General features: G+C 46.2%; 1 long non-coding RNA gene across 1 annotated transcript in view; it reads left to right on the top strand.

Annotated features, from left to right (window-relative positions):
* LOC112579521 overlaps positions 1 to 26,829 on the top strand; it is a 115,780-nt gene that overhangs the window by 72,423 nt on the left and 16,528 nt on the right. Inside the window, exon 3 of the long non-coding RNA XR_003103816.3 lies at positions 26,249 to 26,465. This is a non-coding gene — a long non-coding RNA (uncharacterized LOC112579521). The remainder of the gene's footprint in view (positions 1 to 26,248; positions 26,466 to 26,829) is intronic.

Raw genomic sequence — 26,829 nt, 5'->3', positions numbered from 1 at the left:
TTTGATCCCTGGGTTGGGAAGATCCCCTGGAGGAGGGCACAGCAACCCACTGCAGTATTCTTGCCTGGAGATGCCCATGGACAGAGGAGCCTGGCGGGCTACCGTCCATAGGATAGTTGAGTCGGAGACGATGGAAGTGACTTAGCACACACTCATGCATAGTCTTTCAAATGAACTGTCTGTCTTTAACTGAGGGGTTAATTTTTTTCTCTTTGACTTGGAATGGCTCTTTATATATTAAGGAAATTAGCACACTGTCCATGGTGCGTCATTTGCACCAGTGATAGGACTGCCCTTAGACCCTGTCAGAAGGGATCTTTGTCCTGGCTCCACTCTGGCCTCCTGTGGTTATTCACTACCCCATGGGTGAGGAGTCTGTAGCTGTAAGAGTGGGCTCACTCTTCCAGACCATTGCATGGGTACAGAGGATCCTGGGGTTTCCTGCTCAAGCAGCACCAAACCCATTACCAGGCTTCTTTCTCGGGTCCATCATCCTCTAGAGAGTGGACTGTGCTGCTGGTATGCATACTCTTGGACTCATTGGCATGTGTGTGTGTGTGTGTGTGTGTGTGTGTGTGGAGTGTGGACATGCAGGCTGGGCTGCTGTCAGCATGAGTGCAAGGCCCCCTTTGAATTATGAGATGGAGCCAGAAGTGGGAAGAAGGGGGAGGCTGGCTTAGTCCCTCCCACTAGCACATGTAGAGCTTCCCAGGTGGCGATAGTGGTAAAGAATCTGCGTCCCAATGCAGGAGACGTGGGTTCCATCCCTGGGTCTGGAAGATCCCCTGGAGGAGGGCATGGAAACACACTCCAGTATTCTTGCCTGGAGAATCCCATGGACAGAGGAGCCTGGCGGGCTACAGTCCATATGGTTGCCAAGAGTCAGACATGACTGAAGTGACTTAGCACACATGCACGCACGCACTCACTGTAATGTGTGGTGTGGAGCTTTGAAGAGTTCAAGGATTCTAAGTCCAACATGGCCTTCTAGGTGGTTTTAAAGGTATATTTGTCAAGGTAGGAGATCAAAACACATTTTATTTAAATTTATTACCTTGAATTCTAACTTTTAAATAGTATACATACACTATGTGGGCCTCCATTTATAATCTTTCTGTGGCCACTTGCCTAGGGCCCTGCAAATGTCAGGGGCAGGCCTGACCACATCCTCTAGAGTCAGCAAGAACAATCGGGCACATTCATATGTGTGTGCATTTTACTTTGGTATGAAATCAAGGCCTTCAATCTGTCATGGTTTTCAGAGCTTGAAGGAAGTACAAAAAAGCCGTCTTCACTTTAGACAGTCACTGTCTTACCCCCATTTTACAGATGAGGCAGCTGAAACCCGGGGAGGTTCAGTGACTTATCCAAAGTCAGTCTGCGGCTTTCTTTTTTCAGGCCCTCTGATGCCTTTGCTAAGGGCTTCCATGAAAACTGCTTCAACATTCAGCTTTTCATGTTGCAATCAAATCAGAGAGTGAGCAAGTCTTAAGCAAGAGAGAATAAAGATAGCTTCAAATGCAAGGATCAGACCAGATTTCACAGCAGATCGGAGCTGGCTGTCTTCAGCCGCAGCTCCTGCTGGCTGTGTTTCCTAACAGAGGATCCCTCTCTTTGACGTTCCCTTGTGTGATCATCCGGAAGCATGTGCACCAGAGAGTTGGAATGACGCCATTAAAAATATTGATATTGGTGCGGAGTTGTTTGCGTCTTAGCCTGCGCGCTGCTCTAACAGCACAGGGGCAAACATGGCATTTTCCTTGAGTAATTACAGAAGCCAGCAGATGTTTAGAGTGAGTTGGCTGTTTATGGACATGGGAAACACAGCCTCACAGATCGGGGCTTCTGGAATCACGGCCCTTTGTTACCCAATCGGTGCTCCTTCCTGCGAGTGAGCGGAGACCCTGCAAGACAGCCAGGCCCTCAGCTCAGGTCTGAGAAGCACCCCCAGGTGAGAGAGGCAGCTTCACGGCAGGAATCAGGAGCCTTGTGCCGCGCCCCACCCCCGCCCTGCCTCCTGCCCTGTGCTGAACGGAGTCTGCAGGCCTGTGTGTGTGTATGAGGGGGTCTCAGCTGGTGTTACCCTCCTCCCCCAGGAGATCAGTCACCTTTAATAGCCACAGGTGGAGCCCACTGCAGGCTCTGAAGGTCCCTGTTGCCCAGAGAGGGACAGTGTTCCTGGGGACACTGGCAGAGTGGGGGTGGGGCTGGCCATGTGGTTCCGCATCTGAGCCCCTCTGCACGCGGTTCGGCATCTCAGCCCCTCTGCGCCTGTCTCTGCTTTGTCTTTCCCACTGTCGTTGTCGTTCAGTTTCTTGGTTGTGTCCAACTCTTTGCTACCCCATGGACTACAGTAGGCCAGGTTCTCTGTCCTTCACTATCTCCTGGAGTCTGCTCAGATTCTTGTCCGTTGAGTTGGTGAGGCTATCTCACCATCTCATCTTCTGTCGCCCCTGCTAAGAGGCACTTCCCTTACTTAGCAGGGTTGCTAAAGTTAGATTTCTCTCAATACACTCCTGGTCTTGCTCCAAAGAGGAGATACTGTGTCGCCCTGGAATCCATTTCCTTTTCATCGGGGTGTGGTGGAAGGCACAGGGCCTGGAGCCAGACACATCTGAGTTGAGCCGGACCCTCCCTGCCGCCAATCACCTAACTTCTCTGAGCCTCACTTTTCTCTTCCGTTGAAAGAAATGGATGGTAACACTTCTCTCCAATGTTAAGGGTTTAAAAGGAAGTGATGTAAGGATGTACTGGTCATAGCTGGCATTGCTCAGTAGTTCCTATTTTTAGAACTCGACATGGCTAATATGTTTTTAACTTTACAAATATTGTCACTTGGGATTTCATTAGTCATCAAGAGTTATAAGGGAAGAAGGGTGAGTATTATTCCACATAAGCAGAGGAGTCGAGTAAGGCACAGAGAGATTTTTACAACTTAATCTACAAATGTTCTTGATCATCTGTTGTGTTCAGAGTGCTAAAACTTCCATCTGTAAATCTTACCTTTGAGAAGTTTATAAGCTCACAAGTGAGACTGCTGTGTAGTCAAGAACAAACTCAGTGAAGGGATGCACTTTGGCTGTTTTGTTCATGGCTATATACGCAGCACTCCATAAATGTTTGTTGACTGAATGAATGATGTGGTTTTTAACTCGAGACACAGAGAAGGGTAATAGCAGATTGACAAGGCCCTCTGGAAATTCAGAATTGGGGAGAGGAGTTCCAGCCAGGAAATGTGAGGACGTAGTTACATTTGACTTGGGCTTTTTTTTTTTTTTGTAAGATGTTTTTGATGTGGACTATTTTTAAAAAAGTATTTACTGGATTTGTTACAGTAGTGCTTCTGTTTTATGTTTTGTTTTTTTGGCCATGAGGCATGTGGGGTCTTAGTTCCCTGACCAGGGATTGAACCCATACCCCCGGCACTGGAAGGTGACATCTTACCCACTGGACCCCCGGGGAAGTCCCTGGCCTGGGCTTTGAATGTGTGACTGAATCTTAGGTTGAGACAACAAGGGAGGATAGTCTCATGAGCTGAGAAAACAGGGGCAGGAGTGCCAACATGCCACACTAAGGAAACATGCCTGACATGTGTTGCCTGGAGACTGGGGTGCGTGATGCCCGAGCTGGGATCAATACTCTGGCAACCATACACCCAGGTTTGCCAGAAAGCGTCCCATAATGCCTGTGGTGGGCCAGTGAACACCTGGTGCTTATTTTTAGTGCTGCTTTTCACTTTCAAAAGCGACCTGATGTGGAAGATCATTGCATCAGTAGTGAGAGTGAAGCTGTAAGGAAAGCTTAGGAGACTAAGGAAAGAAGGTCAAAGAGTCAGGGCGTGAGTGAATGAGTATTCAAAATGCGGCTATGACCACCCAGCTCCAGCTGACGGCCGCCATGTAAGTAAAGACCCAGGTCATCAATCGTGGTTTTCCAGAGAGACAGAAACAGTAAGATCTGTAAAGATATATACATAAGAGAAGATTTATTGTAGGAATTGGCTCGTGTGGTTCTGGGGACCAGGAAGTCCCATGATGTGCAGTCTATAAACTGGAAAACCAGCTGAGCTGGTGGTTTAGGTCAGACTGAGCCTGAAGTGCTGAGAACCAGGGAGGCAGCCAAGGAGGGAGTGATGATGGTGAAGGTCCCCACAGAACCAGGAAAGTGGATTGTCTGAGGGCAGGAGGAGATGGATGTCTCAGCTCCAGCAGGGAGAATGAATTCCCCCTTCCTCTTCCTTCTTGTTCCAGGCAGGCCCTCAGTGGATGGGATGACGCCCACCTGCACTAGGGAGAAAGATCTTCACTTAGTTCACCCACTAAAATGCTCATCTCTTCTGGAAACACCCTCACAGACACACTTAGAAATAATGTTTAATCAGCTATCTGGGCATCCCTTTGCACATAAAATTAATCATCATTTTGGGCTTGCCAGATCTCCTGGTGTTTGAGACAAGTCAGAAGTCTGAATTTTTATGTGTAACTCCTGATTTTAAAGCATTGGTTCAAAAAAATATGAAAAACTATGGAGATCAAACAAAACCTGTCTGGATACTGTAACTGGCCTGAGGCCCCCATTCTGCCCTCCTGGCGGGCAGTGGGGAGCTGGGAGATTTCTGAGGAGAGGGGCAGTGACCTGATTAGATCTGAGGGTCACTGGGACCTGGGTGTCAAGGGGGAGCCGGTGGAGGGCAGGGATGAGGGTGGAGGTGGGGCCTCCGGTGGGAGCTCCTGGCCATGGACCAGGTGAGCCATGGGGCAGCTCTTACCAAGGCTGGGGGCAGCGGGGGTGCAGACAGAGACAAGATGCTGGATCCTTTGCAGAGCCCTGGAGGGCAGAAGCTGGCTGGTTGTGAGACTGAGGCCCCAGCAGGCTTGTGGGAGTCATACTGTGGAGGTTGCAGTCTCCACAGGAGATGCCCGTGACACTCTGCTTCTTCCTCAGCGGGTCCAGGCAAGGTTAGCTGTCACCTGTCTAGTTATACCGCCTGGGGCTTTGCTGCTCTGCACCCTGGTTAATGCCCCAGAAGACATCCACCCACAGCTCAGACTCCCACTTGGCTCCCAGAGTCACCAGTCACACCTCTGGAGCAGGAAGCAGCGCAGGTGTTTGTGGCTATGACTGCTAAGACCTGCTCTCAAAAAAAAAAAAAAAAAAATCTCTTACAAACTGTAAATGCTGCTGGTGATGACTCAGTTAGCATATGTCCCCCAAAGGAGTTAACCAAGCTCATAATGGGTTTTCTCACACCCACCTGAGTTGGGCTGAGAATGAAGGCAGCTCTCGGGATTAAACACCTTCCACCCATGCAACAGGCTCAGCCACTGATTCGACCTGCAAGGGGCTGGGTTTTGCCTCTCTGAGGAGCTGGCCGCTGGTGTTCGCAATCATCAGAGCTCCCGGCCAGCAAAGCCATGGGCAAGATAACTGGATGGGTGATGGTTAGTTCTCAGGATCGCTATGTGAGGCAGGGCTGATATTATCCCCATATCAAAAATTAAGACACTGAGGCTCCAAGGGGAGAGGAGAAATAAAGCAGAAAGTTGGAGGGAAAAAAAAAAAGTACCCAAGTCAAGAACCTGTCAAACTGAGGCCCATTGTGGGCGGGACAAATAGCACCTAGAGGATATTGCCCGAATACAGGAAGGATGCTGAGCTCTGTCTTCACTCATGTGTGAGTGCTCAGTCGCTCAGTTGTGCTTGGCTCTTTTCAACCCCAAGGGTTGTCTCCTGCCAGGCTCCACTGTCCGTGGGATTTCACAGGCAAGAATACTGGAGTGGATTGCCATTTCCTTCTTCAGGGGAATCTTCCTGACCCAGGGATTGAACCCGTGTCTCTTGTGTTGCAGGCAGATTCTTTACCATTGAGCCAGCTGGGAAGCCACTGTCTTCGCTCAGTCAAATGCTCTCCTGAGAGAGAAAGTAATTCTGCACAGCCGCCATCCCCCTTCCTCCCTGCAGCACTGTTGCTTGTACAATGCAGGGTGAAGACCAGGTATTTGGGGTCTAATCTCAGCCCCACCACATCATATCGCTGTATTGTTGTTCAGTCACTCAGTGCTGTCTGACCCTGCGACCCCATGGACTGCAGCACGCCAGGTTTCCCTGTCCTTCATCATCTCCCAGAGCTTGCTCAAACTCATGTCCATGAGACTATGATGCTGTCCAACCATCTCATCCTCAGTCATCCCCTTTTCCTCCTGCCTTCAATCTTTCCCAACATCAGGGTCTTTTCTAATGAACCAACTCTGTATCAGGTGGCCAAAGTATGGAGCTTCAGCTTCAGCATCAGTCCTTCCAATGAATATTCAGGATTGATTTCCTTTAGGATTGACTGGCTTGATCTCCTTGCAGTCCAAGGGACTCTCAAGAGTCTTCTCCAACACCACAGTTCAAAAGCATCAATTCTTCAGTGCTCAGCCTTCTTTATGGTCCAACTCTCACATCCATACATGACCACTGGAAAAACCATAGCTTTGACTATAGGGACCTTTGTTGGCAAAGTAATGTCTCTGCTTCTTAATATGTTGTCTAGGTTTGTCATAGCTTTTCTTCTGAGGAGCAAGCATCTTTTAATTTCATGGCTGCAGTCACCATCTGCAGTGATTTTGGAGCTCCCCAAAATAAAATCTGTCACTGTTTCCAATGTTTCCTCATCTATTTGCCATGAAGTGATGGGACTGGATGCCATGATCTAAGTTTTTTTCAATGTTGAGTTTCAAGTGGGCTTTTCCACTCTCCTCTTTCACCTTTATCAAGAGGCTCTTTAATTCCTCTTCACTTTCTGCCATAATTGTGGTTTCATTTGGATATTTGAGGTTATTGATATTTCTCCCTAAAATCTTGGTTCCAGGTTGTGCTTCATCCAGTTTGGTTTTTTGCATGATGTACTCTGTATATATGTTAAACAAGCAGAGTGACAATACAGCCTCCATATACTCCTTTCCCAATTTGGAACCAGTCTGTTGTTTCATGTCTGGTTCCAACTATTGTTTCTTGACCTGCATGTAGATTTCTCAGGAGGCAGGTCAGGTGGTCTGGTATTCCCATCTCTTGAAGAATTTTCCACAGTTTGTTGTGATCCACACAGTCAAAGGCTTTGGCATAGTCAATAAAGCAGAAGTAGATGTTTATCTGGAATTCTCTTGCTTTTTCTATAATCCAGCAGATGTTGGTAATTTGATCTCTGTTTCCTCTGCCTTTTCTAAATCAAGGTTGAACATCTGGAAGTTCTTGGTTCAAGTACTGTTGAAACCTAGCTTGGAGAATTTTGAGCATTACTTTGCTAGCATGTGAAGTGAGTGCAATTGTGCGGTAGTTTGAACATTCTTTGACATTGCCTCTCTTTGGGATTGGAATGAAAATTGACCTTTTGCAGTCCTGTGGCCACTGCTGAGTTTCCCAAATTTTGTGGCATATTGAGTGCAGCACTTTCAAAGCACTTTTAGAATTTGAAATAGTTCAGGTGGAATTCCATCACCTCCACTAGCTTTGTTCATAGTGATGCTTCCTAAGGCCCACTTGACCTTGCACTCCAGGATGTCTGGCTCTAGATGAGTGCTCACAATATCGTGGTTATCTGGGTCATTAAGATCTTTTTTTGTAAGTTCTTCTGTGTATTCTAGCCACCTATTCTTAATATCTTCTGCTTCTTTTAGGTCCATACCGTTTCTGTCATTTATTGTGCCCATATTTGCATGAAATGTTCCCTTGGTATCTCTAATTTTCTTGAAGAGATCTCTAATCTTTCCTATTCTAGTGTTTCCCTCTGTTTCTTTGCATTGTCCAGTTAGGAAGGCTTCTTATCTCTCCTTGTTATTCTTTGGAACTCTGCATTCAGATGGCTATGTCTTTCCTTTTCTCCTTTGCCTTTAGCTTCTCTTCTTTTCTCACCTCTTTGTAAGGAAGGCCTTCTCAGACAACTATTTTGCCTTTTTACATTTCTTTTTCTTGGGGATGATTTTGATCACCTCCTCCTGTACAGTGTTGCAAACCTCTGTTCATAGTTCTTCAGGCACTCTTTCTACCAGATCTAATCCCTTGAATCTATTTGTCACTTCTACTGTATAATCATAAGGATTTTGATTTAGGTCATACCCGAAAAGTCTAGTGGTTTTCCCTATTTTCTCCAATTCAGGGTACAAGAGTGGTGAGAGAGATTGAGAACCCTTTCTGAGAGAGTTGTTGGCGGGCTGGGGACCACATTCAATGTTCCCCATCCCACAGGGAGTGGTGGCAAGATGAGGACCACTTCAGAGAGCCAGAAAAGACCCCCCGCTTTGGAGATGCATGGGGAATGATCAGGGCTCACACCGGTGGCTGCAGATGGAGAGTGGCATCTGGAAGCAGCCACACTCTCCTTCAGCCGGACATGCTTCCTGACCCAGATATGGGACTTGTGTTAGGACAGGCCTGGAAGGGACCCTGCAAAGGGAGGTTTCCCCACTCAGGGATGGATGTGATGGTTAATTTTATGTGTCAACCCAACGATGTCACGGGATGCCCAGACATTTGGTCAAATATTATTTGAGTGTGTCCATGATGCTGTTTCTGTGTTTCTCTTAGTATTTGAATGCTATTCTCACAGTATTCAAATGCTTTGAGAATAGCATTTGAATCATAGATGGTTAAAGCAGATTGTTTCTCTCATGTGGGTGGGCCTCATCCAGTCAATTAGAGAACAAAAAGGCTAAGGGGGAACCCCTTTTGACTACTTCGAACTGCAACAAAATCTGCCTTCATACTTGAATTGAAACATCAGGTCTTTGTGGGTCTTGAGCTCACTGGCTTCTGGACTGTAACTTATACCACAGGCTGTCCTTATTCTCAGACCCTAAGACCCAGATTGGAACCACAACCTTGGTGCTCTTGGGCTCCCCCAGCTAGCCAACTGCAGATCTTAGAACCTCTCAGTCTCCGTAATCATGTGAACCCATTCCTTGTACTACATCTGTCTATCATCATCTCTCTATTTATCTGTATACATACATCTCTATCATCTCTACCATCTAGCTATCCATCTATCTGTTATCTATCATCTATCTATCCATCCATATATATCTTACTGTTTCTGCTTCTCTGGAGGTAAACACTGAAGTTAAAGGGCAGGATACGGAAGGCTAGCAGAAGAGGCATTGCCCACAATGTGGAACCCAAGAAAGTGCCACATGAGAAAAACTCAGCTTTTGAGCCCTGCCAGGTCCAGATAGTGAAAGGCCATCTTAAGTGAGAGCCAATCAAGTGATTACCTTCCTGCCTCCTTAGTTACTCCCTCTCCTGCTTCTGCGGGAGCTGAGGCTGGGGCTGGGGGGCAATGAAGCAGTCAAAGAAGATGGGGGCTGTGGGAGAGGCAGGAGAAGCTGACTACAATTGCCTCCGGGTTGCTGTTTGTCCCGTTCGCTAGGGAGGGATAGAAACTGCCATGCAGCAAGGAAGCCTCAGTTCAGATCTCTGAGAATCAAAATACCCATGAGGAATAAAGGGGAAGAAAGCAAGATTATGCAGAGGGAGATGCTTTAGGCCATGCTGTTGAAGAGAAAAGGAGGGGGAATTGGATAGGAAGACTCCTAGCCTGCATGCAATGCTGAGCGAGTCTAAGAGTGGCTCGCTAGCCTTTCACTCGTCCCCACCTAGTCCCCAGCACTGACTCAATGGACATGAGTTAGAATAAACTCCGGGAGACAGTGAGGGACAGGGAAGCCAGGCGTGCTGCAGTTCACGGAATCGTAAAGAGTCGGACATGACTTAGTGATTGAATAACAACAGTCCCCTAGCAGAGGCTGCCATCAGAAGGGTCCCCTGGCAGGCAGGAATGGGCTGGTTCTGGTTGTGCTTGGCCTTCAGTTGGGAGCAGTCCTGGGAAGTACAGCCTTGGTGCAAGTGTGGTGGTGGGTCCCCAGGGTGGGCTGGGCTGTCAGTCAACTCTGCTCCCCACAGCAGGTTCCCCTGAAGGAGAAAGAAGCAGTCACCTTCACGGCCACCAAAGGCCCCGGCCACCCTTTCTCACACCCTCTTTTTTTGCTCCCCAACAGTCAAACTCCCTGCAGAGTCTACATGCCACAGAGCCCATCTGGGCAGAGAAGAACATTCTAACTCCAAGTCAGGTTTTGATTATTGAGTATGATCTGACCATTGTTAACTGTTGAATCGGGACTGCTTACATTTGAAAGTGACTATAGAAGTCTTTATTACCCATGAGTGACCAGAAGAACCATGTTGATTATTTAAGATTTCATCCAAGAAGGACCACTTCCACTGAGGAGGTAAAAATGAACTGTGGGTCTCAAAGTAAAAATGCCTTTATGGCACTGTTTCCTGAGTCCTGCTCATTCAATATAGTGGTTACAGCTATAAAGTGCTTAGAATAATGGCCATGCATTAACCACTAAATAATAGAGGTTAGCTTCAGGCAACCTTGAGGTCCTTGAAAGAGGAGAGAGAGGAGACTGGAGACAGGAAAGGATGGGGGGAAGCAGAAAGGGCAGGTGGGTGTCAGTGCGCATGCCCAGCCCTCTTGCTAACAGCTGAGCTCTGGGGGGTGCCCTCCCCGCACGTGAGGTCTGCGAGAGGCTGGGGCCAGAGGGGGATTGCTCAACATCCATCTCTGGAATTAATTAGATCTTGAAGCCACTGTATTTGGAGGAAGAGAAAGAGGTCCGTCTGTCCTGCTGGCTGGAGCCCAACTCTCTGGGGAGTGTCTGCAGTTTCCTGGAAGAGCGGGTGTGTCTTTTGGTTATTCAGGGAGCATATTGCCACCAAGCTGACCCTAAAACAATATCAGTCATCTCCATTGAACCTTGCCAGCAGCCATGAAAGGCTCTGTACAAGTGAAAAATCCATTCTTGTTTCTTAAGATGCTGAAAGGATAGTTGGAGAGAAAGACATGTGAATAGAAAATTGATAATAAAGACATAATAAAGCTCAAAGAAAAAGCTCAGGTGATAATGAAGATCTAGCATCAGGGCACTGTAGGCTTAACAACCAGATGAATGCTTCTGGCCAGGATTGCTACAGGAATTCAGGACTGGGAGACCATGGAATTGGACATTCCTACCTTCATCTGCTGAGTGACCTTGGACACAGGACTTAATCACTTTGAGCTTCAATTTCCTAACCTGTTGGGGGGGGGGTGTATAGGAAGATGAAATCATAGAATGATAGGTTGCTGGTAAAAATATATCATAAGTGCTCCACATGCATTAACTTTCTTTCTTACTTTCCAGTGGCTGGAGTGGCAAGAATGGCCACAGGTCAGTGGGACTTGAGCTGAGCCTCCAGTAAGGAGGATTTGGTGGCTGTGTTGTCAAAAGTAGATTGTTGAAAAAAAGTGTTAGTCACTTGGTCACGTTCAACCCTTTGCAACTCCATGGACCATAGCCTGCTAGGCTCCTCTGTCCACGGGATTTTCCAGTCAAGAATACTGCAGTGGGTAGCCATTCCCTTCTCCAAGGGATTTTCCCAAACCGGGGATCTAACCCTGGTCTCCTGCATTGCAGGCAGATTCTTTACCATCTGAGCCACTAGGCAGATTATGGTACAAAAATGCTTGGTGGAGGGTAAGTTCAAGGTGTCTTGGTTAACAATGACTGCAAGAGTTTGATTGTTAGGGGAGTAGGGGACACAAAGATGATGGTAGGGTGAGTCTCAAGTTGAGAATGTGGGAGTGGAATCACCGTAATAGCTACAACCATTTAGCTTGTGTTGTGGGCTGAACTGTATGTTCCCCCTCCCCAAGTTCATATGTCTAAGTCCTGACCCCTCAATAGTTCAGACTGTGACCACACTTGGAGGTAAAGTCTTTACATAGGTAATTAAGAGAAAATGAACTCTTTAGAATGGGCCCTAATACAACATGACTGGTGTCCTTATAGGAAGAGGAGATTTGGACACACGCAGGGGGAAGATGATATGGAGACCCAGGGAGAAGATAGCCACCGACAAGCCCAGCAGAGAGCCTGCACAGATCCTTTGCTCACAGTTCTCAGAAGAAACCAACCCTGTAGATACCTCGATCTTAGATTTCCAGCTTCCAGACCTGTGAAAAAGTAAATTTCTGTTGTGTAAGCCACCCTCTGTGATGTATCTTTTGATGGCAACCCTAAGTTAGGGTAAGCACTTTCCACGTGTTCTCTTATCATTAGGCACTGGGAGTACTATTTTCATGGTGGAGTGGTTGCAGCCTTGGGGTAAGTGCTGGGAGTCAAACCCTGGGTCCACCATTTATAGCTTGGACATCAAATTCAGATGATGGTAACAGTGGAGGTGGGGTTGGAAGAGAATGTAATAGAAGATGGGGAGATTTACTTAGGACCTAAGTTGGATGAAGCCATACCCAGTCTAAAGTGCTGTCCCCTGGGCTTGGTCTCAGGAGGACATCTAGGAGCCCTCAAATGCTGGTGAAATCTTTACTAGTTTTACCTGGATCTTGACCCAGAGCTCCCCTACAATGTGTCACTGAAATGATTTGTTTCCAGGCGGATCCTGCCTGTGATGGCTACAGCCTGATGCCCCTTGATTTGGCCTGTATTCTGTGGCCCTCAGCTCCCTCTCCTGGTTGCTCTAACCACCTTCCTAGTACATAACAAGTTCTTGGTCATTGTTATGGACTGAATGGTTTTGTTCCTACCAAATTCTTCTTTTGAAATCCTAACCCCTAATATGATGGTTTTAGGAGGTGGGCATTTGGGAAATGGTTAGGTCATGAGTGTGGAGCACTTATAAAAGGGACCTTGGAGTGCTCTCTTGCCCTCTTTCTGCCTTGTGAGGACACAGTGAGAAGTTGGCAATCTGGAGCCCAGAAGAGGGCTCCCAGCAGAGACTGACCATGGAGGCACCTTGATCTCAGACTTCCAGCCTCCAGACTGTGAGAGATAGACACTTACTGTTTAAGCAGTCCAATCTATGGTTATTTGTCATAACAGTTCAAACTAAGTCATCAAGTGAGTATTGGGTTGGGGTGAATATAGTGTTTAAAGCAGAAGGCTCTATGATAGTGTGTGTGAAGTATTTAGTCACTCAGTCATGTCCGACTCTTTGTGACCCTATGGACTATAGCCCACCAGGCTCCTCTGTCCATGGGATTTCTCAGACAAGAATACTGGCTGCTGCTGCTGCTGCTAAGTCGCTTCAGTCGTGTCTGACTCTGTGCGACCCCATAGACAGCAGCCCACCAGGCTCCCCCATCCCTGGGATTCTCCAGGTAAGAACACTGGAGTGGGTTGCCATTTCCTTCTCCAATGCATGAAAGTGAAAAGTGAAAGTGAAATCACTTTGTCGTGTCCGACTCTTCGCGACCCCATGGACTGCAGCCTACCAGGCTCCTCTGCCCATGGGATTTTCCAGGCAAGAGTACTGGAGTGGGTTACAGTTTCCTTCTCCAGGGGGTATTCTCCACCCAGGGACTGAACCCGGATCTCCTGCATTGGCAGGCAGATTCTTTACCACTGAGCCACCAGGGAAGCTGGTCAATACTGTTTCCTAATTCCAGTTGACTGAGATGGAAGCTGTGCATTAAGGATTATCAGCCAGGATTTCTGAATAACTGTGCAGAAACAATGCAAAACTCTTGATGCAACCATCTGAATGCAGAGTTCCAAAGAATAGCAAGGAAAGATAAGAAAGCCTTCCTCAGTGATCAATGCAAAGAAATAGAGGAAAACAATAGAATGGTAAAGATTAGAGATCTCTTCAAGAAAATTGGAGATACCAAGGGAACATTTCATGCAAAGATGGGCTCAATATAGGACAGAAATGGTATGGACCTAACAGAAGCAGAAGATATTAAGTAGAGGTGGTAAGAATACACAGAAGAACTGTACAAAAAAGATCTTCACGACCCAGATAATCATGATAGTGTGATCACTCACCTAGAGCCAGACATCCTGGAGTGTGAAGCCAAGTGTGCAATAGGAAGTATCACTATGAACAAAGCTGGTGGAGATAATGGAACTCCAGCTGAGCTATTTCAAATCCTGAAAGATGATGCTGTGAAAGTGCTGGACTCAATATGTCAGCAAATTTGGAAAACTCAGCAGTGACCACAGGACTGGAAAAGGTCAGTTTTCATTCCAATCCCAAAGAAAGGCAATGCCAAAGAATGCTCAAACTACCGCACAATTGCACTCACTTCACATGCTAAGTAATGCTCAAAATCTTCCAAGCTAGGCTTCAACAGTACGTGAACCAAGAACTTCTAGATGTTCAACCTTGATTTAGAAAAGGCAGAGGAACCAGATCAAATTACCAACATCTGCTGGATCATAGAAAAAGCTAGAGAATTCCAAAAAAACTACTTCTGCTTCATTGACTATGCTGAAGCCTTTGACTCTGTGGATCACAACAAACTGTGGAAAATTCTTCAAGAGATGGGAATACCAGACTACCTTACCTGCCTCATGAGAAATTGGTATGCAGGTCAAGAAGCAACAGTTAGAACTGGACATGGAACAACAGACCTGTTCCAAATTGGGAAAGGAATATGTTAAGGCTGTATACTGTCATCTTGTTTATTTAACTTATATACAGAGTACATCATGCGAAAAGCCAGGCTGGATGAAGCACAAGCTGGAATCAGGATTGCTGGGACAAATATCAATAACCTCAGATATACAGTTGACATGACCCTTATGGCAGAAAGTGGAGACACAACCATTACGGCAGAAAGCGAAGAGGAATTAAAGATCCTCTTGGTGAAAGTGAAAGAGGAGAGTGAAAAAGCTGGCTTAAAACTCAGTATTCAAAAAATTTAGATCATGGCATCCGGTCCCATGACTTCATGGCAGATAGATGGGGAAACAATGGAAACAGTGACAGATTTTTATTTTCTTGGGCTCCAAAATCACTGCAGATAGTTACTGTGGCCATGAAATTAAAAGATGTTTGTTTCTTGGAAGAAAAACTATGACAAACATAGACAGCATATTAAAAAGCAGAGACATTACTTTGCTGACAAAGGTACATCTAGTCAAAGGTATGGTTTTTCCAGTGGTCATGTATGGATGTGAGAGTTGAACCATAAAGAAGGCTGAGCATCGAAAAATTGATGCTTTTGAACTGTGACATTCCTTTGGTCTGCAAGGAAGTCCAACCAGTCAATCCTAAAGGAAATCAGTCCCGAAGCTCCAATACTTTGGCCATCTAATGCAAAGAACTGACTCATTGGAAAGACCCTGATGCTGGGAAAGATTGAAGGCAGGAGGAGAAGGGGATGACAGAGGATGAGATGGTTGCATGGCATCACAGACTCAATGGACATGAGTTTAAGCAAGTTCTGGGCATTGGTCAGGGACAGGGAAGCCTGGCGTGCTGCAGTCCATGGGGTCACAAAGAGTCAGACACGACTGAGCAACTGAACTGAACTGAACTGTGTGCAGCAAAGCCTCCTGCCTTCCTCACTACCCTAACCTGGAACTTTCCTGCACTGTTTTATGAGCAAGAAATAATCCTCATTATGTTGAGTAACTAAATGTTTGCGTCTCTTTGTTACTGCAGCCCAACCTCCTCTAATGAATCCATTCTCCACTCATGTTCCCATCAGGCTAAAAGCTTGCGGTGAGAAAGGGTCACAGTCAGCTCTCCCTCCCTGCTTTGTACCTCATTTCCTACCCTCAGCTCTGCTGACCCTCTGTGGTTTCTGACCCCTCTGGGGTGGGCAGGAGAGGAGGAGAGAGGTCAGAAGCTGGAGAGATCTTACTTGACTGAGACTGTTGTAAACTCGTTGCTTTGGTCCCCATTGCTTTGGTACATGTTCCAAGTTGACTCTGTCATGGGTTGCTTTTATGGGGTGTACTAAAGAGCTCTGTTTCCCCCTCCAAATCTAATCTCTCACCCCCTTCAACCTGCTTTTGTCCCAGATGGTTGACCGGCATAGACAGTATCAGAGGGCTTCTTCACCTTTTGTCATCTGCTTGAGTTTGGCCAATGGGGAGCACTGGGAGGAGACTAGGGAGAGGCAGGCGAGAGAGGTGGGGGCCTTTGCTCTTCTGATCCTCTTCCTGTTAGGCTGCACTGTCTTCCTGCATCCCTCTGCTGAAGGTCACAGCTCCTGCTGGGAAGTTCTTTCCATACATGGCTCTCTGCATCTGGGCTCTAGTGAAGCCCTTGCCTCTGTAGGATGGTAAGGGTACCAAACTGTTATTAGCTCCAGAGCAGCACTACACTGTTTCCCAAGGTCTCCCTCTACCCTGCCCACACCTTCTTGTTTTGGTTGTTCAGTTGCTCAGTTGTGTCTGCACTCTTTGTGACTCCATGGACTATAGAGCACACCACATTCCCCTGTCCTTCACTGTCTCCTGGAGCTTGCTCAAACTCATGTCTATTGAGTCAGTGATGCCATCCACCCATCCCATCCTCCGAGGCCCCCTTCTCCTCCTGGCCTCAATCTTTCTCAGCATCAAGGTCTTTTCTAATTAGTTGGCTCTTTGTACACATGCTATTCAACTCTCCTAAAATTATCTAATTTGAGAGACACCTGTTTTGCTACTGTGGGATCTTTGGAGATGTCCCAACCAGAGCATCCATCAGGGTGCACTTCCAGTGATGTGGTCAGGGTGTCTGCTACGCTGCTAGCTTAGAATTCGACACTCAGCTCCTGAGTGTTCCATGGTATGTCCTCTCCATTGGAGGTCATGTTACCCCTCCAAGTGCTCTACTGCAAGAGGAAACCGAAGCTCAGAGATGCCTTGTGACTTGCCTAGGGCCCAAAAGCTAGTGAGTGGTGGAGCCCAGAGTCAACTGCAGCTTCAGTTACCATCACGGCTAGTGCTCTGCCCTCTGCTGAGACTCCACATGCATTACCAACCAGGTTCCCGAAGCCTCTTCAAGCTCGTACTCCCACCAGGTAGAAAGTGAAGTCATCCTTGTTTTCAGGGTGACCAGAATTCTGCATGGGTTAGATTGAGTGGCTGGAGCTAGTCTTGGGAGAGCTTCTTTTTCTGACATGAAGAGAAATTCCTGATTAATAAGATGATTCCATCAGGAAATTGTGGGAAGGAGCTACAGCAAGTAAATTAGGCCAGATTCTTCTGTGCTTCTACTGAACAAGACAGTCAGTGATTCAGTGAAAATCAGACTGCGAGCAATGGGTGCCCTCAGCAGGTGATGTGGACCCATTGGTGGTGCTTGTCAACACTTCACTTTGAGTGGGGATGTCTCTGCTCCCATAACCAATTCTCTCCCCAGCCCCCCACTGCTCCCAGGCCTGAAAACATCTTACAGCTTCCTGGGCATCTTTTGGCAAATGCAGTATTGACATCGTAGTAGTTTAGTCTACCTTTGTGTCTTGGAAGAGGGTGGGGACTGGTCTGTGGCTCTCTTAACTACACTCCCTAGAGGGTAGGTCTCTTGCCAGCCCCCAGCCCGGGTTTCCCTCCAATGTGGCAGTGATGCAATAACAGGCATCAGGAGTTCCTCCCTCAGGATGCTTTTCTTGACCCCATCCATGGGCTGTGATCTCTCCTAGGTGCTTTCACAATGCCCTGTTCTTAAGACCTGTTAGTTCAATAAGTGTTTATTCAGCACCAACTATGTCCCTAGCCCAGGGCTTCCCAAGTGGCCCTAGTGATCAAGAACCTGCCTGCAAACGCAGGAGACATAAAAGATGTGGATTCGATCGCTGGTTCAGGAAGGTCCCCTAGCAGAGAGCATGGCAGCCCACTACAGTATTCTTGCCTGGAGAATTCCACAGACAGAGGAGCATGACAGGCTACAGTCCATGGGGGTCGCAGAATCTGAAGCGACTTAACACATTTGCCTAGTCTTGTTCTGGGAACTTGCTCTAAAGTCTTAACATAGCACTTGTATCAGTGTTTTCTAATTGTCTACTTCAAAAGATTCCAGGAAAATCACTGACTTTAAATAGGAAATATCCATCTTTTTATTATTTTAATCAGGAATATTGAAAACTTTAACACCACTTTATGTAATCTTGCTGCATCTTAGGAGTATATTCAATAGAAATAGAAATGAAAAGACTTACGGACAAAGTTGGTTATTACAGTGTTATTTATGGAACAAAAACATCAGGAAACAATGAAATATAAAACATAGGAAACATAGGTTACATGCATTAAGGCACATCATACAGTCAAATACGACTAAATTTTAACATTGTGGAAATACTCATATTTTTATCTTGGCTAGAATTCTGCATGAATTCTGAGAGGCTATGTCTTATTATCATTTATAAATATTTCATTTAAAAATTATTATTAAAAAATCTTTCCAGACTAGTGCATGGCACATTGCCATCAAATAGATACTCAATATGAATTTAGTGAATGAACTGATATAGCATTTAGGTTGACTATTGGATAAATTGAGGTTTAGGGTTTTCCTGATAGTCTATTTTTTTTTTTTTTTTTTGTCAGGAGAGGAAACCAAGTCAATCAAGTGCTGCTCAATGTGGCATCCAAGGTCGTGGGCAGAGTCCGTGTTAGAATGTAGACTCCTGGAGGGTCACCTCCCTCTGCTTCACTCTCCTGCTTGTTTCTATGTCATCTTGTCCTGGTGTGGCCAGTACGACCACATGAGTTAGCTGTGAAGAGAGAGTTTTTGATTCTGAATTCTGTATAGAAGCCCCAGGAAACTGAGAAAACTGATAAAAACTGATTTTTAAAATCAGAAACTGATAAAACCTGTGCAGATATCACCATGATCTCTGAATGTCCCAAAGGAGGACACTGAAGTCTAGAGGACTGTGGCGCCCCAAGGCCACACAGGTGGAGAGCTGGGGTGAGAAATTGTCAATTACCTTTCAGCCACACAGTGCCGTTGAACCAGGGTTGTGGTTTGGTGAGGGGCCTGCCGTGCAAGGGTTTATGAGCTCACCATCTCCTTGTTGGTCTAAGAAGGACTGATGTCCACCTGATGACTGGTGAGCAATCTGGCCAGGGGGACAGGAGTTTGGGGAAGTATCGTGTGCCCTCCTTCCCCCAGCCCTCCCAGCTCCTGGTCCCGCTGTGCGCTATGCCCTGACAGGGATTCCATGAATAGGTACGGGCATAAATTGGTATTTTGCCTCAGGAGTCTTAGAATAATGCAAAACAATGTAAGCAGCAGTTTGTATAACACTTCACAGTTCTCTAAGTGCTTTCACATACATTATCTCATTGCAGGTACCTGCTCTCATTTGAAATTGTTGCAGGTGTAAGCATATAATTAAAATATCAATTAAGCCAGGATCTGAAATAAATCAGTCTGTGCTCGAACAGGAATTAAAAAATTTATAAATGACACTTGTCCATCTAGGACTAATCCCCAGATCTGATCCACAGCACACCTCCCCTCCCTAACAAGTGTGTTCCAACTTCATAGTGCCCATTGACCTGCACATCTATTCTTTAAAAAAATTTATTATTTTTAAAAATTTTTAAATGGTCACAGGATGCCAACATTATTTATTTATCTATTTATTTATTATTATTTTATTTGGCTGCATGGCACAGCATGTGGGATCTTAGTTCCCTGACCAGGGATTGAACCTATGCCTCCTGCACTGGAAGCGCAGAGTCTTAACCACTGAACAGCCAGAGAAGTCCTGCCATCTGTTCTTTTTTTAATTAATTAATTTTAATTGGAGGCTAATTACTTTACAATAATGTAGTAGTTTTTGCCATACATTGACAAGAATCAGCCATGGGTGTACATGTGTTCCCCATCCTGAACCCCCCTCCCACCTCCTGCCCCATCCCATCCCTCAGGGTCATCCCAGTGCACCGCCCCTGAGTGCCCTGTCTCATGCATTGAACCTAGGCCGGTGATCTAGTTCACATATGGTAACATATATGTTTCAATGCTGTTCTCTAAAAGCATCCCACCCTTGCCTTCTCCCACACAGTCCAAAAGTCTGTTCTTTATCTCTGTGTCTCTTTTGCTGTCTCGTACACAGGGTTATTGTCACCATCTTTCTAAATTCCATATATATGTGTTAGTATACTGTATTGGTGTTTTTCTTTCTGGCTTACTTCACTCTGTATAATAGGCTCCAGTTTCATCCACCTCATTAGAACTGATTCAAATGTATTCTTTTTAATGGCTGAGTAATACTCCATTGTGTATATGTACCACAGCCTTCTTATCCATTCATCTATTGATGGACATCTAGGTTGCTTCCATGTCTTGGCTATTATAAACAGTGCTGCAATGAACTTTGGGGTACACGTGTCTCTTTCCCTTCTGGTTTCCTCAGTGTGTATGCCCAGCAGTGGGATTGTTGGGTCATGTCGCAGTTCTATTTCCAGTTTTTTAAGGAATCTCCACACTGTTCTCCATAGTGGCTGTACTAGTTTGCATTCCCACCAACAGTGTAAGAGGGTTCCCTTTTCTCTGCACCCTCTCCAGCATTTATTATTTGTAGACATTTTGATAGCAGCCATTCTGACTGGCATGAGATGGTACCTCATTGTGGTTTTGATTTGCATTTCTCTGATAATGAGTGATGTTGAGTATCTTTTCATGTGTTTGTAAGCCATCTGTATGTCTTCTTTGGAGAAATATCTGTTTAGTTCTTTGGCCCATTTTTTGATTGGGTCGTTTATTTTTCTGGGATTGAGCTGCAGGAGCTGCTTGTATATTTTTGAGATTAATTCTTTGTCAGTTGCTTTGTTTGCTCTTATTTTCTCCCATTCTGAAGGCTGTCTTTTCACCTTGCTTATAGTTTCCTTCGTTGTGCAAAAGCCTTTAAGTTTAATTAGGTCCCATTTGTTTATTTTGGCTTCTATTTCCATTACTCTGGGAGGTGGGTCATAGAGGATCCTGCTGTGATTTATGTTGAAGAGTGTTTTGCCTATGTTTTCCTCTAGGAGTTTTATAGTTTCTGATCCTACATTTAGATCTTTAATCCATTTTGAATTTATTTTTGCGTATGATGTTAGAAAGTGTTCTAGTTTCATTCTTTTACAAGTGGTTGACCGGTTTTCTTAGCACCACTTGTTAAAGAGATTGTGTTTTCTCCATTGTATATTCTTGCCTCTGTCAAAGATAAGGTGTCCATAGGTGCGTGGATTTATCTCTGGGCTTTCTGTTTTGTTCCATTGATCTATATTTCTGTCTTTGTGCCAATACCATACTGTCTTGATGACTGTAGCTTTGTAGTAGAGCCTGAAGTCAGGCAGGTTGATTCCTCCAGTTCCATTCTTCTTTCTCAAGATTGCTTTGGCTATTCAAGGTTTTTTGTATTTCCATACAAATTGTGAAATTATTTGTTCTAGTTCTCTGAAAAATACTGTTGGTAACTTGATAGGGATTGCATTGAATCTATAGATTGCATTGGGTAGATTTTTCTCTTTTTGTGCCCTCTGTCAGGAATTCTCTCTCTCGCTTTATCTATTCCCCTTAACCTTCAAAGTCTCAGTTTTCTATCTCTGATTTTATTATAGTTTTCTTAGCACTTTCTTTTGCCTGCTCCACTCCTGCAGAATTAGTTGCTCCCCATACCGAGTGCTCCCACAGACTGTGGTTTAGCGCTTCTTATATTATACTCTGGGGCTTCCAGGTGGCACTAGTGGTAAAGAACCTGTGTGCCAATGCAGGAGATGCAGGTTCAGTCCCTGGGTGGGGAAGAGCCCCTGGAGGACAGCATGGCAACCTACTCCAGTATTCTTGCCTGGAGAATCCCATGGACTGAGGAGCCTGGCGGGCTATGGTCCATGGAGTCACAAAGAGTCTGACATGACTGAAGTGACTTAGCACTTCTTACGTTGTATTCTGCTAAATAACTTCCATTCAGTCTCCTTCATCAGACTGAGCATCTTGACAGCAGAGCTGTTTTATCATCTCCAGCGCCTGCTGCCCTATAGGTGTTGGGTGCATGTCTGTTACATGAATGAAGACTTGAGCCTGAGGCATTTGGTGGCCAGATGGGGAGTCCCCGGTGGATTGGCATTTAGTAACCCTGCTGTCTCCCAGGTGACCCAGCCCAATGCCAAACAGAGTGGGCTCCCTGGGGCAGAGGCCAGCGCCAAGGACCAAGTCACTCTTTCTGTGCAGCCCTGTTTCCACAGGAAGCTTGCTCGCCAGGCAAAGAATAAATCTCAGGTTTTACAACTTGTTTGCTTTACTTTGTAAACAGGCTTCTCATTGTAACAAAACAAAATGATAGAGAAGCCCACAAAAATCCATTTTCTTTTGCAAACATTAAAATACCTAGGAAGGATTATGGAAGATTTGGCTACTCTGAATGCATCTGGCAATGTGTTCTATGTTGCTTTTTCCAAAAAAAAATTGCCTCTGTAGACAGCAGATAAGGGGTGTGTGTGTGTGTGTGAGCCTGCATGCACACAAACACTGAAGACAGGGTGGACGGAGGTTCAAGTCCAGCTTGACTGTTCACCATCTGAATGACCCACAGCATCTATAAGATGGGAAAGATGAGGCCTGCATTGCATTCTGAAGTCATTTGTGAGGATTGCAACAAAGCCAAAGAGCCGGCACAGTTCCTGATACTCAGAAACTCTCTCCCCAGAGGCAATGGAAGCACAAAGAAAAGCACAGTTCTGGAATGTTTTCTCTCCTTGGGGACTTTGTTCACACACATTGTCCTATTTCTGTGTCATTGGCAGTACTTCCCACGGTCACTTATCTTTCCCCAGGCACATCTCTCCCTAACTGGGCTGGAGCCCCCTGCAGGGCAGGCCCAGCTCAAACTCTTCCTTCTATATTGCAGAGGAGATGCTCACTGGGTCCACAGCCCCATTGGAAAGACCCCTGGGAGAGTGAGCATCTTCTCTGTTCTGAGACCTCTGTCTAGGTCTCAGGATGCTGACTACTGACGCCAGAAGATGATAGCAGAAGCTGCTCCTCAACCTTTCCTCCTGGTCGTAGGTGTGAGGATGGGTAGCACATTGGGTGGACTAGAACAGAGGCTTCGCAGCCCCAACCCCACCTCTAGAGGGCTACACTTTCCCGATAGGGTGGTTCCTAGTATGAAAGGATAAGGCAGTGGATCAAGGCCTAGACCACATCAAGGTACTCAGTTGTTCTTGTTAATACCACAATTCTTCAATTTTAAGATTCCATTGATTAGATGGACTACAGAAAACAGCTTTTCCGGGAACATTTGAGTGTCAATTACCAATTAAATGTATATATCTCAACCTCAGACACACTTAAAAAAAAAAAATGCACAAATGAGCTCCGAATTGTCTCAATTTTGGCCACAGAGATGAGCTGCTGAGAGAGAAGTATGTGAGGCATGAAGCAATAACCACCAACACAATTAGATGATAACCTTGAGAATCACCCTGGTGGTTGCCATGATGCTGGCACTGCAGATGCTCCCAGGCCTAGGATGGAGAGTGTCAGGGACTCTTGGCTGGATCCTCTGGGCTCTGTGTGTGGTTCAGGCTTTCTGGATTCCAGCCTGTTGGAGACCAGGCACATGCCTCGGTGTCTGTCCCAACATCAAGTATGACCAACCTTCAGCTGGCATCTGGCAGACCAGTCCCTGCTGCTGGGCAGCCTCATTATTCTTGGCGTGTCTTTGCTCTCAAAGTTAGGGAGTGTGGGACAGCCTCTTCCAGAGCTTTGCCCTTTCCTTAGTCTATAGGACTGTGCTTGTGCTTGATTTCCTTTCCTAAGTTCATGAAATCTACCAGGATTTTGTCAGGAAAACAGAATCCACACTAGGTATATCAAACAGAGAGGATTTAACACAGGATTTGGAATGTGCAGGTGTTGGAAGTCTGGGGCTGCATAAGGGTGATCAAGAATTTATTTTTTTAATTCAATTTTTCTAAATATTTATTTTTGTCTTTCTATTTGGCTGTGCTGGGTCTTAGTGGCAGGATCTTTAGTTGTGGCATGTGAGATCTAATTCCCTGACCAGTTTTCAACCCTGGGCCCCCTGTGTTGTGAGTACAACGTCTTAGCCACTGGACCACCAGGGAAGTCCCACCCCAGAGCTTATTACCTGCTGGAAGAAGCCACCACAGCTGGGGCTTGGGAACAAAAGGGAGGAGGAGGGGTGTTACCAGGATCTGGGAGTACAGAAGAGGGGTCACAGCCTCAGGAGCCCGAGCTATGGAAGAGGGGCTATTTCAGCTGGAGTTGGGATGATGGAAATAACACAGCAGCATTAGAGACATCACCAGGGGAAGGAGAAAAGAGAGAAGGCTGAGAGAGGTGGAGGAAGAACAGTGGTCTCTGCCTTTCTCTTGCCTTCTGTTTCCCCGAGCATCTTTTCACTGAGAAGGCTTCTGAGGAAGTCAGCTGGCAAAGGAGCATAGGCCTTACAGAGCAGTATACGGAGGGTGGCCTTGGGGCTGAGAGACCATAGATAAATAATAAGTACAGTCAGGCAGCTAACAAGTATTTATTGAGTACCTTCTACAAGCCAGACACTGCTGTAGTGCTGGGGAATCAGGAGTGAACAAAACAGAAAGTCCTCGCCCCCTAAGAACCCATATTTTAGTTGGGAGAAATAGACAGCAAACATATCAAGAAAATAACAGTATCACAGATGGTGGTAAGAGTTACAGAGAAAAATAAAACAGGGAACGGGGTAGGGAGTGGTGAGAGTGGGTGGGTGGGCAGGAAATGTTTCACTGAGAAGTGGTGTTTCACTGAAAGAGTGAGAGATTGAGCCCTGACGCTATCTGGAGGAAGAAGATTATAGGCAGACACGCAGAGAAGGTGCAAAGCCGCTGGGGCCAGAGCAGAGTGTACAAGGGGAGAGGCGCGGTGGGCCCCCGATATTTGCATCCAGGAGGTCAACCAACTGTGGATTTAGAACTCACAGATATGGAAGGCAGACTGGACTGCCATTTGGCAGGATAGGAGCCTGAAGCATCCTTGGATTTTGGTATCTGCAGGGGATCCTGAAACCAACTCCCTGTGGATACTGAGGGACAGTGGTGATAGGAAATGAAGACCCGGAGATAGCCTGACAAAGACAGTTTGGGTTCCAAAGAAAAAAGAGACCCCTTTGAACAAGCAGGACATCTAAAAACCTTTACACAAGTTTCTATTAGGCCCTGGCCCCCTCTGGACTACAGATCTGGGTTATTTGCACTGGTTTCCCCTCTCACCCCTTGTAGGCTGGGAAGAGAGATAAAGAGGGTGACTCTCAAGGACACGCTCTGCAGGGCCTGGGAGGACACTGTAATGGCTTTATGCTAAATGAGATGGAAAGCCGTGCCCCCCTTCTGCCCTGTTGACACCCGCTTTCTCCTCCCCCACTCCGTATCGGGAGCTGAGGTCCACTTTGAGTCCTAGTTCAATTATTGGAATAATTCTCCTTCCTCTGATCTCGACATTCACACATCGTCTACTAGACTGTCAGAATGTCAGAAAACAGGACCCTGTCTGTGTTATGTATCACTGTTTGCATAACTGGAGCTTGGCATCCAGTAGGGGCTTAGTAGGAGAAGGCAATGGCACCCCACTCCAGTACTTTTGCCTGGAAAATCCCATGGACAGAGGAGCCTGGTAGGCTGCAGTCCATGGGGTCGCTAGGAGTCGGACACGATTGAGCGACTTCCCTTTCACTTTTCACTTTCATGCATTGGAGAAGGAAATGACAACCCACTCCAGGGTTCTTGCCTTGAGAATCCCAGGGACAGGGGAGCCTGGTGGGCTGCCGTCTATGGGGTCGCACAGAGTCGGACACGACTGAAGCGACTTAGCAGCAGGGGCTTAGTAATCACCTGCTGGATGAATGGACACTTAAGCAGATCTTCATAGATCTCATTTGTCACCAACACTGTGATGGGTCAACTCACACGACTCAGTCAAAGCCAGTGTCATCTGACAGTGACAAGGCCAATTATCATCAGTACAATGGTTAGTTGGAGCAGGCTGAGTAATAGGACAGTTGTTTGATTACATTTTAAAACTGGTTACATGAAACTTGTGTGGTTATAGTCTCAGGATCCATGAGAACTTTGGGGCCAAGGAGTTACATACTACTCAAGGATGTCCACCCCACTGCTTTCTTGTAATGATGGAGGTCTTTTTTCCCCTCCCTTTTATTAGTGATGAAGGTTTTGTTGGAGATAAGTGTATTTTTAGCAGCACAGTTAATGAACTAGCTAAGCATCAATAGACAGAATCATAAAACCATTAAACACCAAGAGCAATAATGGGAAACTGTGTCTGGTGGTAATGAAATTAAGTGTCTTTATGAGGTCACTTTATTCCTTTTCTCCTCAGCTCTCTTGCCCTCTGGAGTACATGGTGACTGCCGCTCCTAATTGCTGTTTCACTAAAATGCACAATGCCATCCATTTTGTGTTTTAATTCAATGTATTTCTAGGGCCTTCAGGATCATTAAACCCTTCACCAAGAGAGCACAATGGAAGTGGTGATTATGAAAGCTTCTGGAAATGGCCCAGGAGTGTAGGAGAATGCGGAGCACAGACAAGGTTGAGAAGGAAGAAAAAAGGACCTGCTGGACTTGGTACTGGATCCAAACTAATGAGAACTGGTGCTCAAGGTTGAGCCCATGGGAGTGTCTGGTACAACCTCTGAAGGTAGGATGGGGCCACTCCTAGAGGGATGGAACGTCCACAGTTATCAGTTCAGCTCAGTTGCTCAGTCGTGTCTGACTCTTTTTGCGATCCCATGAACCACAGCACGCGAGGCCTCCCTGTCCATCACCAACTCCCGGAGTTCACTCAAACTCACGTCCATCGAGTCAGTGATGCCATCCAGCCATCTCATCCTCTGTTGTCCCCTTCTTCTCTTGCCCCCAATCCCTCCCAGCATCAGAGTCTTTTCCAATGAGTCAACTCTTTGCATGAGGTGGCCAAAGTTCTGGAGTTTCCGCTTTAGCATCATTCCTTCCAAAGAACACCCAGGACTGATCTCCTTTAGAATGGACTGGTTGGATCTCCT

Source organism: Bubalus bubalis, chromosome 16 (genome assembly GCF_019923935.1).
Source record: "Bubalus bubalis isolate 160015118507 breed Murrah chromosome 16, NDDB_SH_1, whole genome shotgun sequence".
NCBI classification, from domain to species: Eukaryota; Metazoa; Chordata; class Mammalia; order Artiodactyla; family Bovidae; genus Bubalus; species Bubalus bubalis.
Note: the sequence above shows the minus strand (reverse complement) of the source record. Positions and strands in the feature narration are given on the sequence as shown.